The sequence below is a fragment of the Hesperophylax consimilis genome, chromosome 2 (genome assembly GCF_061612785.1).
Source record: "Hesperophylax consimilis isolate HC1 chromosome 2, BYU_Hcon_1.0, whole genome shotgun sequence".
Taxonomy (NCBI): domain Eukaryota; kingdom Metazoa; phylum Arthropoda; class Insecta; order Trichoptera; family Limnephilidae; genus Hesperophylax; species Hesperophylax consimilis.
Window position 1 is genome coordinate 40,653,981 of NC_142837.1, and position 15,254 is coordinate 40,669,234.

A 15,254-nucleotide genomic window follows, 5' to 3' on the forward strand; every position below is an offset into this window, starting at 1 on the left:
GGAGAACTGCTGACTGAGAATTTAATGGTGCAAATGAAACAATACACGCTTTGTTTTATTTTATTTTATTGCACAGTTCTCGCGAGCACTTAGTCCAAGGGCCTTCACCCATTTTTCCGCATTCACCAGGGTTGTGATTAGATATTCGGTTATGTCTTCTGGTTCTACAGTGTGTCTTTCCAGGTAGCTGAGCCTTGTTCCCATCAGGACGGGACATTGGCACCATAGTTGAACTGCAGAACTGAAGTGTATTATGTCTCTTGAGGTGGCAGTTTCCCGTTAGTAATCATACCAGTTCACCCAATGAGTTTCTGTTCATACAAACCTAAATCAAAATATTTGCAATTTTGTGCTTGGCGAAACGTATTATTATCATAATTAATCTCTGCAGACACTGCAGACACTATAGAACTAATCCATCGATCAGCTTTAAGCAAGACAAAAGTCTTTTAATATAAATTGTCACTAATCGTACAAATTAATTAAGTCTCTCGCTTGGCTGACACTGTAGCGGGCCTTGCAGCGTGAGAAAAAAGCCAGCTGAACTTGAAAAATAGTTACCAGGAGCGGAGAACGAAAAAGGAGATGAAAGAATAAAAAATCCGAATGCAGAAAGCTAAGTGGAGATAATAAAACATGAAATTGGATTAAAGTTTAGAGCTGGGAGATAAAAGCGGGCACTTGCGGAGATGGTTGTACGAAGTATAGGGGAAAGGCTTTGTATGAATTTTCTCACTAGTTGAACCTTCTTAGGATATAAAAGTTTGTTAGGTAGGTTGAAATAAGATTTATATTGTTGTAAACCTTTGGATGTCAAATAAAACGGATGCTAATTTGGTTGTAAAACTCTGTAGAGGTTAATTTGAAATATTCTGTTGGACAAATCTTTTCAACATCGTTCGGAAAAAAAAGTATTTTTTCGTCACCAACAAAATAAGCTTACTATTATGTTGTTAGAGGTTCCTCAAAACTATTACGTCAATTTTTAAGTTTTACTCTTATTATTTTTTTTAGATGAATACTGCACAAGAGTCCCAACTGCTCCCAACCGTCTGGAGCCAGAGAGACAATGGCATCCGTAATTGGGGTATGTTGTGAGGCTTAGGTTAAGGAGATGGGAAGAAGAAGGTAGGAGTACCTGGCTATTCTGATCTGGTCTCCAAACACGTCTAAAGCCATTTTAAGCAACGTTTCAATTCTGAATGGTGATCTTACACCAGGACGATACAGTGTCTCCCACTCTGGAACGTGCTGTAAGGATACTATATATTATTTTAATTGAATAAATTGTGAAAAAACACAAATTAATCAAATAAATTATACTTGCGCACGCCGGGATTCGATACTGCAACCTTCGGCTTACCGTCATAAAAAAATAAAGAAAAAAAAGATTCTTAAGAATAAAGAAAAATAAAGAAAAAAATTCTTTTGACAGGTGAGTGGCTGAGTTGGCATCACATTTACGAGTGTAATTGTAGATCTTTTTCGATTTTAAAACTTTCTTACGTTTTTAAAATCGAACATTTATCCAAAATTATTATTATTATTTTTTTTAAATGTTCCTAGTTTTCAACCCTCTAGGCCATCATTTCAAATCATGTAGAGAGGGAGGTTGAATTTACATATTAATTTTGTTAAAATGGGCAAATTTCAATAATATGGAAGATTATAGTCCAATTCAGACTTAGAAGAGACGAGATGTTGAATAGAGAGGAGGCAATTTTAGATAAGGTTTGAGAGAAGACAGGATATTTTTTAGAGAGAGAGAACCAAAAAAACGTGTGATCTAAAGTTCCCACTTCTAGACCACAGAATGTACAATCTGAGGGTCAAGAACGTGAGTTCATCATAAAATGTAAAATTATATGTCCATTTTTAAGGTTTTTGGCTATTTACTTTGTTGCTGTTATTAAAATAAAAAAACCCTTCTGATATCACTGTATTGTGCATTAAATCTTGTAAAATATGTAGCCCATAATAAATAAAATACATTATTATAAACATAATAATTTAAATAAACGTATATTTTTTTAATAAATTCGCACAAAACTCATATTAAAATTATGTTTATATTTTGTATTAAGTTTGTAGATATATTATTTTATAAGCGAACTAGTAGATGATATTCTTCTACGCTAGAATTTCGTTCGTTCTTTTTCTAACAATTTTTCCCACCACAAAATTTGTTGCATTGACCTAAAAATTTCAAACCGAAAAGGTGGTGCAAGCGCTCACTGTTCGAGATATTTTCAATTTCGTTAAGAAAAAAGAGAGTTAAGAAAACATATTTTCTGCGGATATGCGGTGTTTTTCCAGATACTAGGATGTGTAAAATTGTCCCAAAAATGATTTTTAAGCATTGTGCACTATTAAATTAAAACGAACAATGTTTATGTCTAAATAGTATAAAATAAAGTGGCTATCCGCGCCTGTCCGTTTGTGCGCTTGATGTCGTGCAAAGTCAATGTTTATGTATGAATTCACAACCTCTAAACTGTACTCCAAATGATTCACAACCCCGAACAACGCCGGGTACATGTGAGCTAGTAATTTATAAGTGTGAACTAAACTATCGATTTCCTAAACGTGGGCCATATTTACAAAGATTCCAAGTGTTCTGACGATAAAAATCTTTGGAACTTGAACACAGATGGCGCCAAGGTGAGTGAAACTGCAGGTTTTATTTTATGGAAAACTCAATAACGGCGGTGCAACCTTGCAGTGAACACAAAATCTAACTTTGTCCAATTGTCGTCAGCTTTTATAACCACAAGCCGCAGAAACTGAGATTGACAAAAATAAAGGAATTTAGAATCCTGAATACTTTCCTATGAGTGTCTTCAAACTCCATAACATAATTCTTCACGGTTCTAATTCTATCTAAAGCAGAAACGCTAAAGCGAAATTCTGCTTATCATAAGAGAACATTTTATATGAAAGAATTTCTTGGGTACACATTCCAAGGTTTTCCAAAATAGTACAAAAAAAAAATGGAATATTATTATAATATTCAAATAAAGTTTCCCAGAACTTATATTATGCTAAGTATTTTCGATTAGAATAGAATTGATATTATTATATTTTCAATATTTCATTCGCAGAAATGGAATAACATTTTTTGATTTAATTTTATTACACACGACATGTTTTCAATTGACGTGAAGGTTGGTTTAGGTTACATAAAACAAGATCTTGAGAGTTCTGTGAAAATTTTATTTTAAGCTACACGGTGAAATGAGTACTGATAATTTATTACGAATCTCTTCATATAATTAGTAATCCGGTAAAAACGGGATTGCATGCCTTACCGAATAAATTTACAGGTTTACTAATAAACTTTTAGTAAATGACGAATGTAGTATCACGATGTCGGAACAGGTGTTTTTGAAAATCCCAACATTTTAGAATTTCATGGAATTTCAAAAAAGGTTATTTATCTTTTTTACTTTTAAAATCATGTACAATCACCCTCCAAGGTTAGTGCACTTTACCCCTGGATACCCTGTATATTATCAAAGCAAATGCAGGTGCTTTATACGTATTCCGATGTATAAGAATTTAAAAATAATTTATCAGGAAACGGCCTGCAATCCCATTTTTAACCGGATTACCAATAATTTGGATAGGTTCGTAATACTCATTCTTCTCCATGTAGTCAAGATTTTTAGAATACGGTTTACGACAAAGATTTCTATTATTCGATTCGTGATTATTTTCCTATATTCTGAATCTTGAGATGGTGCATCTCAATTATTTACTGCACTTAATCGTGCCATCTCTTCCGCATATGTATGTTCTTTCGCTACAAATGTCAAAACCATCTGAAAATTCCTCTCCTAATGTTATTAATTACGCTAAAATCAGACTTGAATTTTTTATTGAGTTCCACATTTGCACCACGGCCATTAGCACAACATTGTGAACTGCCACTCTTTAATGATTGATATATTAATTAGTCTCGTAAATTCGTTTGTTAGAAATGGTTCAGATAAACGAAGTTAGCCCTAACAAACGTGAACTGTGCCTTTCACAATACACAAAGACGTTTAAAATTCTCGGAGTGTTTGGAAGGGACATGCTCGATAATAAAAGAGAGAACGTTTGATAGGGAAAGATTTCCCCATACCTCCTGGCACCCGGCTTACTTTTGTGTACCGAGCATTGAAAAAGGAAGATACCAGGAGCGCACCAAATAAAGGAGAAGACCCAAGCCGGAATTTGGTTTCACAGCAAAAGAGATGGTTGCACGAGATTTGAAATATTTGGCCTTCTGCTTTCCTAATCTTCAAACGAATCTTTCATTCAACGTATAAAATTCTGGTTTAATTTTCTTTTTAATACCGAGGGTTTTTAATTTAAATTGTGGTAATTTATTTTGGTTTATCGGAAAATGTTTATGGTTATTATCGGAAAATGTAATGAAGAAAGTTTTCACCGAAAGATTGTATTTGATATTTCAATACACAATACAGAGACGTTCAACATAATTTAAATGTTCTGGGTTTTCTATTTTCAACTAAAATCAATAATACTCATGCCATTGACAATATTTTCATTATTCATGTCATATTTCTAATAAGCATCAAATTAATATCAATGCTAAAGTTTAACCAATTGACGACACGGAAGATAAATACAAATTGAGAATCTTAGACCTTTTTTAATTTCAAACATTATTACCATAATAAATTATTACTAATAATATAAACTTATACATAAACTAAACAAACTATAAATAAAATGATGTAAAATTATACACTAGTTTATACTAATATAAACTACAAAACATACAGTAGTAATTGTACAACTATGGTGGATGCTAGGGCTTGGGTGGTTACTCGGCAGAGTGTTATAGAGATTATATAAATACATAAATTATATTATATTCAGATATCCACCTGCGACAAGATAGACGTACACGGAGACAAATGAGTATTTTTTATTTTTTTAAATATTATTTTTATTTTTATTGTGAAAAACAGTTTACATATATAACCAATTTCATTCCACAATTTGTAGTTAATAGCTTAATTATAATAAAATTAATTATATAATATGATAGGTACATTAATAATGACAGGTGCTAAAGAATACCATTATTTCGCTCTTGAAATAATGATTGAGATATGATTGAAAAATGTCAATTTCGTAAATAAGGTTTAATAGTGAGGTCATTCTCCCCACAGGCATGAGTATTGCTAATTTATTAAGAATCTCTTGAAATTATGGGTAATCTGGTTAAAAATGGGATTGCAGGTCGTTTCCCGATAAACTTTTAGTAAATTGCTAATAAATCAGAACACGTGCTTATGCACCTACATTTGTCTTGATGATATATAATGACGAAATGCAAATTATTGAAATTTCGCTTCATCCCATCACGATAATATATTCTTATTTATTATTAATTAATAGGCTATTGATTAATTTTAAGGGCCAGCAGTCCCGTTTTTAACTGGATTACCTATAATTTGATGAGATTTGAATAATTTAGTAAAACTAATTTTTCTCCGTGCCTGACGCCAGTAAAAACCCCAGGGGCGGTGTATTTGGTGTTAGATATTATCAGCGCCTTGGCTCCTTAATTACTAGCGGATTGGTCCAATTGCGCCCGCATATAGCCAGCTCTGCTTGTAGGGGTACATACATAATACAAAAATACCAACGTTAAATACAGTTACACATGATCAAGGCTAACGAGATTTAAAAAAAGAAATAAGACATATTGGTCAATCCTATAAACGATAATAATATTGCAAACAAAGAAAGAAAACATGAAATAAAACGGAAGTTTTCAAAAATTATATATGTGAAACCGAACATGAGTCTCTACTGCTCCCAACCATCTGGAACCTGTGAGATTATGGCATCCCCAATTGGGGTATGTTGTGGGGCTGAAGATAGTAAGGAGGGAAGGAGATGGGAAGGAGGAAGGTTGGGATGTACCTGGCTGTTGATCTTGACAACAAACACGGCCAAAACCATTTAAAGCAACGTTTCAATTCTGAACGGTCGTCTCACACCAGGGCGATACTGAGAGTATCTTCTACTCTGTAACGTGCCACAAATACACTAAATATACTTTTTACAAAAGTAATCTGTGATATAACAAATCATTCTCCTAAAATTTACTTGCGCACGTCGGGAATCGAAACAGCAATCTCCGGCTTGCTAGTCAAGAACCTTATCCCAAGACTATGGAAGCAGTAAAGTTTTACGATATTACATTATTAAATGTATAGCTATTATAGAGTAAAGGTTGTATATATGAGATCCGGAGATCGTACATGGTTTTACCGCAAATTAACCTCAAGGATCTCATTTCAGTCTACACAGCATTCAGTCTACTTACATCCTTCCTCACTGCCATGCTTCGCCTCTTTGGACATTTTTTGCTACCGCCAACCGCGTTCGGTCCTCCTTTAATGAAGTTTCTTGTAATTTTTTTAATGATAAACTAATGTTTATAAGACAAAATTTTACAAAGAATAACCAATGATTTTAAGCAATAATTAGTCGCCTGAAATATCAATAAAAATTGAAAATATCTCCCGAGTAAAAATAAATGCCGCTGACAGGAATTGAACCCGCGGCTTCTGATGTACGGTCAGACGCTCTGCATCACTGAGCCACGTTGGCTTATTTAAGACTTACTATAAGCCGACGTGGTGCAGAGCATCTGATTTAAAATATTTAGGCAGCAAAATACAACACGTTGCGTTCCCATTTAAAATATTTATACATCAAAAACAACACGTTCCATTCCCATCTAAACATGTAGGAAGCAAAAGACAATACGTTCCATTCCCATCTAAAACATGTAGGAAGCAAAAGACAATACGTTCCATTCCCATCTAAAACATGTAGGAAGCAAAAGACAACACGTTCCATTCCCATCTAAAACATGTAGGAAGCAAAAGACAACACGTTCCATTCGCATCTAAAACATGTAGGAAGCAAAAGACAACACGTTCCATTCCCATTTAAAAAGTAGGTTCCTTTGTTTCTGAAAATTAAGATTCTTGAATCAGATTTTAAAAAAATTGCCGAGAAAAATGAAGTAATCGTTTGTACACAATATGAACGATATGAAGTGGGTAAGTTTTTAGATTCTCACGGCCAAAAGCATTTTTGTTGTTTGTTTTTGGGGTGTTATGCCGTGTTGCGCTAACTCCTTCTTTAGCCGACGTTTCGGACAGCGTTGCAGTGTCCATCATCAGGAAAAAAAAAGATATGAAGTAGACTAAAAGATTCGCAAATATCGCCACAAAACGCTTTCCTAAAAAAACATATGTATCTTTTCACTCAAAACTATTTTATAAATAGAATGGGCAAGATTAATATGCAAATAATAAAACATACTTGAATTTTATTAGAAAACCTTTTTCAATTTCTCGATATTTACGTTCTTGAGGAGATAACTGGGTTCAACGTCCTTGTTACAAAGGCAAAAGGATAATAATAATTCCTTGGAAGCGTTCGTTATGTTTATGTCTGCTGCTTTCAATTAAAATAATATTGACGTCGAAGTTGAGAAGGTTATTGAAGGGGTTTATTTAAAGTTAAAGTTATATAAGTTGAGAATTTGCCTTTTGAATGTTTACTGAAATGTGTTATCATAATAATAATTATTTTTTTCTGAGAAACTGCACGAGAATTCCAACTGCTATCAACCTTCTGGAGCCAGTGAAACTATGGCATCCTTAATTATTGTACGTTGATAGGGATGTTGTAGTGGGGAGGGGAAGGAGATATGGAAGAGGACCGCCAGGGTGAAACTGACAGTATTTTCCACTCTGCGTATTGTCACAACCATTCTATTTTTTATTTTAAACAACACAAATTAATCAAATAAAACTAGCCTGCTCACGCCGGGCTTTGAACCCGCCACCCCCAGCTTAAGCTTGTAAAATGATTAATGAAATAATATTTAAAAAATGTAATTATATCATATTACTAACATCGACATAAACTTTCTTATACAGCGCATTAACTAAGGTTACCAATTTGCAGAAGAAGAAGATATTAGTGTCAGTGCTTAAATTACTTAAAAATTAGCATTAGCTTTGCGTTTATATTTTGAGTTAAAAACTTCAAAAAAATATTGATAAAATATTTTTTTTAAACACTTATGTACGAATAAATATTTTAGTTTTCACTGCCACTCTATTGATTTTAATTAACAATTGTGTATTTTGTGTTCGATATACTGTCAGTCATACAGCTGGGAATAAAAATATTATTAATTCTTATTTTAGGAATGATTTAATGACTTTAAAACTTCAAATTGTACTAACACTATCTCCAAGGTACTGGGTTCAAGTCCCAGATGCGACCGTATCATTTTCTGATTTTTCTGTTTTAAATTATCAAAAAACGCTAATATTATCTTCAATAATTAAATATTATTATTTCTCTTATTATCATATTTGAATGTACTATGTATTGAAATTAGATTATACTTGTATTTTGGAAAAACCCGATGGGTTTAATAAATAAATAATTTTTAAAATATTTTGTGTATTTTAATTATTTTTTTTTTTGGTAAACTAATGTTTAAGACAAGATTTTTTATGCATAGCACAAAGGGTAACCAATATTTTACAAGCAATAATTATTAGCCTGAAACACTCAGACGTTGGACGGGACGTCCCGTTGGCGTCATGTATCTTTTATCAGGAGATTTTTCAATGTGGATGAGTGTTTCAGGCTAATAATTATTGCTTGTAAAATAATTGTTACCCTTTGTGCTATGCATAAAAAATCTTTTCTTAAACATTAGTTTACCAAAAAAAAAAAAAAATTTGACAAGTTCTAGTATCTTCACCAAAAAATGTAGACAATTTGTCTCGACGCCATCTAGTGAGAGAGTTAGCACTTACAATGCCTTTCTCATACAAAATAAAGTTGGTTGTTTTCAGGTGTAAAATGTAACAAGCAGTAATTGTTGAATGAAACACTAGTATATATTGAATTATTTCGCGGATAAGAGATAAGCCGCCATAGCTCAGTGGTCAGAGCTGTCGACCGGAAATCGAAAGGCCACGGGTTCATGTCCCGTTGGCGTCATGTATCTTTTATCAGGAGATTTTTCAATGTGGATGAGTATTTCAGGCTAGGAATTATTGCTTGTAAAATAATTGTATTTTTATTAACTTTTTCCGTAAATCAATAAACACATTAATGAACCGTAGGATTATACAAAAATATCCCAATAATTTTTTTTTAAATATTGAAAATAACTTCCATTTCCTTCCATTGTAACAGGCAAATATAAAAAATAATCTCGTTTACTTCATTTTTTTTCTTCTTTTTATTGTAGAAAGGACAATGGAAGCACTACAGACTACTGGCTATCCATCCCCCCTCACCGGGGAATGACTTCGGACTGCTGAATGCTGAACGCTGAATGCTGAATATGGCATTCAGGTCACGATTGGACCCAGACCGCGGGACAGGCTCCTCTCCATTCCACAAATAAAATACAGCGGATCGGAAGAAAGGGTCCGAGATACATGATTAGAAGTGCACCCCGGAGAATCGTACCGAGGGGTGATTTTTAAATTAAGATATGTATACAAAAGTTAAGGTATATATGTTGATAGGATAGAGTAAAAATTTAAACAGACACGCACAAAAATGCTGAAACAAAAAAGAATTCACACTTTCTTTTCATTATTTTTTATAAGCTTTTCAATTGGTACAGAATTCAATTTAACAATTTTGTTTTTTATTGAATTAAAGCAGCACGCAGACTTGAGATTTTAGTTGCCGCAAATATTTTGTCTAAATATTAATTGGAGGATTAGCACAAGAAGGTTTGAAAAATTAACAGTGGTTAATTCTGTTAGTATTATCAATAATGTCTAAGGACGGGTTGTTTCGGAGAATCTGAACAATTCATCAAATTTCAACGTTCATTTTCAAGTTCTGTGAAAGATCTTTTCAAGTTCTGTTTTTATTTAAGTTTTGTCAAGCAACTAGCCTACAATGATATAAAAACAGAACTTGAATAAGTCTTTCAAAGAACCCGAAAATGAACGTTGAAATTTGATGAATTGTTCAAATCTCCGAAACAACGCGTCCTAAGTATTACCTTATGTATGGGTAATAACTAAATATAGAAGTATTTGTATAGGTAAAATCCCCAGGTATTACAAGAATAAAATTTAAATAAACGTTTTTACTGCCATTTTAATTTAATTCGTTTTATTTCGTGGAAAACTATTTTCACCTTTTTAAATTTTGGTTCTAGATTCTTTATACTTTTAGAGCATGAAATCTTGAGGTGGAGATGTCTGGGTTGGCACTTTAAGAGAAAAAAACCCATATAATAGGTAAAAGTACTCAATTCCTTCATAAAAATCTTTCAATTGAATTATTTTATGAAAATCATTACTTCAAGGGCATTAATTTTTATTGTATTTAATTCGTAGAACTCAATTTAGGTTTGATGATTGCCTTGGACCCCGAAAGAGCGTCCCCATAATAACATAATATTATAACTATAGTATATATTTTTTTTGTTTACATTAGCTCCCACACAGGAGGCCCTGAGGTTTTTTTTACAATCTCAGGGCCAATGTCATCTTTGAAGATGCTATGTGGAGGGTCTTTTTATGGAAAGGTGGGAGAGGAAAGTCAGGGAAGGAAGGAGGGATAAGGGGTAGGTTGGAATCTGGGGCCAATGTATCACGGACGTATGAATCCATCCTTGCCAAACATCCTTGGACAAACGCATCCGCTGCAAGACCTAGACGCACCTCATCCCATGAACTCGGGCACACCTGCTAAGTCACCAAACGTAGCGAACCACTTTAGGTGACCTATGGCAAGGGTGTTGGTTATTATGTTGATTATTAAGTATGTGAACCTATTATTTTATTATGCATCATAACGCAAACAAACATCAGTTAACTTTATATTTTAAAACATTTCTATTCTTTCTGTTCGTCTCTTTTTTTCAAACTTTCTTTTTTTTACAAAATATTTTTGCCAATTTATCCGAATTTGACTGTCCTATCTGGAGAAGTCCTTCTAGTTAGACAGTCAAAACATTTTACATGTTTGTAATGTGTTTATGAATAAACTGTACTAAATACAGAATTTGAAAATTAAATTTGATAAATTGTTCATATTCTCTAAAACAACCCGTATTAAATGATTTTCACAAGACGACGACTTTCTCTAAAACTGATTCTATTTTTCTGAAACGTGATTAAAGATTCCACTCCACTATCGCTGCGGTAATATTAAAGGTGAAAATCAAATCAATCTTTACTTCTTTCACTGCCTTCCCCTTAAGTCACTAAATATTAAATGATGTGTGAGTGATGACAGTGCCAATGTTTGAGTAGAAACCTGCTTTATCCCTCCAAATCAACACCAAACCGAATCAACACACTTTAGTTTACGAGGTAAACCTTTATTTATGCCAACTCGATAGAAATTCGGAGCTTTAGGATACTGAAAGGAAGTAGTTTTTTTACCGGTATTTGATTGATGAACTGGATGAAAACAATTTTACAAACACAAACTGAAAGCCTTAATAATATTCTGGGGCTTTTCCGACAAGTGCTCACTGAAGTTGTGCGGTGTTTTCCTGGAATATTTCAAATATTGCTCTTCAATATTGTTATTAACCCTTTACAGGGCAATCTTGAAAAATGGGTACATATGTACCCACCTACAATATGAGATATATTTCATTAGAGACACTATGAAACATGAATCTTATATTCATTTATGGCGGTCTCCGTGGTAGAGGGGTATGACTATCAACTAGCATTCCGAAGGTCGCGGGTTCAAATCCCGGCGTGCGCAAGTAATTTTTATTTTATGAATTTGTGTTCTTGACAATTTATTTATTTAAAATAATATTTAGTAAAAGTTGAAGATGTTTACAGTGTTGCCCAGGTGTAAGACCACCATTCAGAATTAAAACGTTGATTGAATAGCTAGAAACTTCTCCACGTTCCCATTCCTCATCTCCTTCCCATCCCCACTACCTTCAGCCCCTAATGTCTGTCTCGACACAAGTTTATCCTAGTGAGACAGACATCGAAAAAAAACCTGTAAAAAAACTTTATACAGGGTGTATCGGCAAGTACCCGACAAACTTTAACCAGCTATTCCTCAGCACATTTGGAGTAAAAAATGTTATGGGCGCTTGCACTTTGCTCACACATTTTTTTTCATTAAAAAAAAAAAATTTAAAAAAAATCCACACTCCGTCACTGTCATTTGCATTGTTTCTCGTGTTCAACAGCTGTTATTGGCAAGTGTGTCAAAAAGTGTCTTCGCTCTTTCGTACACACTAAATAATAATCGTTAAAAATGAGACGAATGGTGCCGTGCCATTTCGTTGTGATTGTAAAAGCGCGCCAACGTAGGTACGTACGTACATTATTCAACGAAACTCGAACAAAATATTGCCAGATGGGTTTTCAAACTTTGACAAAGGATAAAACATTGGTGACATGTGGTGAAAATATGAATAATAATTTTTTTATTAAAAAAAAATGTTACCGGACAGCTAAGTGCCCATAACATTTTTTACTCCAAATGTGCTAAGGAATAGCTGGTTAAAGTTTGTCGGGTACGTGCCGATACACCCTGTATAGATAATAAAACAAATAAATAATAATATACCACAATTATTGGGGATGTCATAGTCTCACTGGCTCCAGACGGTTGAGAAAAGTTGGGATTCTTGTGCGGAATTCATATAATATTTTTATGTATGTTTAATTCTTTGCATGGGAATGTCCAAACAGTATACGTGCCTAACAAGAGTGAAGTTGGTGCGGACAGCAGTGGAGTTGTTTTTACAAGAAAAAATATAAGCGGCGACGTTTGTGCCTATTGGAAGATAAGGATCTGACATTCGAAATTTTCCGTGGGTGTTCCTGAGATATGTTAATTTATTTTTAAATCTGCGAGGAATTAAGTTGAAAAAATTAAAGCTATTATTTTCTTACAGCGATTTGCCCTACGTATTTGTTTGGTACAATTGTGACACCAGCGAACACTGGGAACAGATGTACCCTCCTAAAAATATGAATATTCGAAATTTGCCCGGTAAAAGATTAAAGGTTATTTGCATTTACATTCAGTTGGAAGAGGAAGCACAAAATATTACCACTAACCAATGTACAAAATATTAATTATTTAAAAAAGAGGAAAATAATTTCCCTTTGTTATAATATCAACTTTGGGGATGCTGTGTGGAGGATTTTTTTAAGGAAAGGATTGAGAGGAAAATCTGCGAAGGAAAAATGTATAAGGGTGGGAAGGAATTTGGGGGTCAGTATGTTTAGGAGACGGAAATTAGAATTCATCCCTTCCACTGTAGTGCAAGGCGATAGGTCGAGAGAGTCCTATTTTTTTTATCTATTGATTTTATTTTAGTAATTTGTACATTTAAGTTTACAAATGAGTAATTAATTTTTTTACATATAAATATACTATGTTTTTTTTTCTTGCTTGATTCTTTTTTTTTTTTTTTTTTTTATAGTGAATACCTCACAAGAGTTCCAACTGCTCCCGTCTGGAGCCAGTGAGACTATGGCATCCCCAATTGGGGGATGTTGTGAGGCTGAAGGTAAGTGGGAAAGGGAAAGAGGAAGGTGGGGAAGTACCTGGCTATTCAGATCTAGTCACTAAACACGGCTAAAGCCATTTGGAGCAACGTTTCAATTCTGAATGGTGGTCTTACACCAGGGCGATACTGGTAGTATCTTCCACTCTGGCTCCTACACAACATCTTGAACTTTTCAATTGGGGCAGACTTAAGGTTTTCGGGCAGCGCGTTATAGTATTTCATCCCTTTATATAATAAACTATTCTGGGTATTCGCTTTGTCCTTCTTTGGTAGCCTGATTTCATTGCACGTCCTAGTTTTATGTTTGTGTATGTCCTTGTTGTTTACAATTTTATTTGAAAAATATTTTGGTAGCAGGTTGTTTACTATTTTGTGTAAAAATATCATCGTGTTCAAGGTCAACATCTGTTTTACCGATAGCCAATTTAGTTCGTTTTAGTTACCTGCTGAAGAGGTAAAAAGATTTCCCTAGTAAACCAATCTCGCCAAACAGTGGGTGGGCAGACGCATTCGCCACCAAGATCTAGGCAATCCCCACCTCTTGAATACGGGTACCCCTGTTAAGTCACTAAACATAGCAAATCGCTAGGGGGGCTTATGGCAGAGGTGTCGGTTATGCAATGAATGGATCCCAGGGCGGCGGTACCGATACCCGCCTCCCAACTTTAGATCACCATATTTGGTGAAGTGTTTTAGGCAGCAATTTTTTTAATAGCCATATTTAAGCGACTGTCGTATGACGGTCTTACCGGGTTTTTCAAACCTGATTTGAAAAACAATTTAATTTAAATCGATTCATCCTTCTCTTCAATTCCTAACTCCTCAAAAACGTTAGTGGAAAACTTAAGAATGAACTTTAAACTCTATGTAACTATAATTCTATACTTTTTTATATGTTATGCATCTTTTCGAGGTATACATCTTAAAAAAATCATTAATTTTCATTGTCATATCTTGTGGCGTTACTGAGTTTGATGATCATCAAAAACCAGAATTGTTTACTCAAGGAAATCACTTTTCCGCAATCAAACAATACCGATAAGCCTTCACCGCCGCTTTGTTTGCGTATTCCAGTCTCGTTTTCATATTTTCAGGAACTCCTTTCACGTGATGGGTTATGAATATTCTTAGACACGTTTCAGAGATGACGCCATTGAACCTATATTCACGATAATATAACGAAAGGCTGTGACAGGACCAACTCTCCGCAGAATTAAGCAATCAGGACACATAACTCATATCAATTCATCCAGAGGTTGAAGACACCTATAATGCTGGCGAGTATTCGTTCCACGTAAGGGTGATATCGATCTTTTCGCATTTATATGATATGAATTTAGTGTTTAATACAAAGTCTTGTTGAGGCGGTACTTGAAGTAAAATATTATGTAGGCGGTATAGATCATTAAACGGTGACCGGATAAATCATCACAATGATAATTCATCACATCTTTAAAAAGTTATACAAAGTCATGGAAAGTTATGAAACAAAAACTTTTTTAACTGGGTTAAGTAGGTTAGGTTAGGTTAGGTTAGGTTAAAAAAAATCATCGTTTCTAATGACTTTATATCACTTTTTAAAAGTGTGTTGAATTGTCACTGTGTTGAGTTATCATGGAACCCATTAAACATACCTTAACGGCTTTGCAAC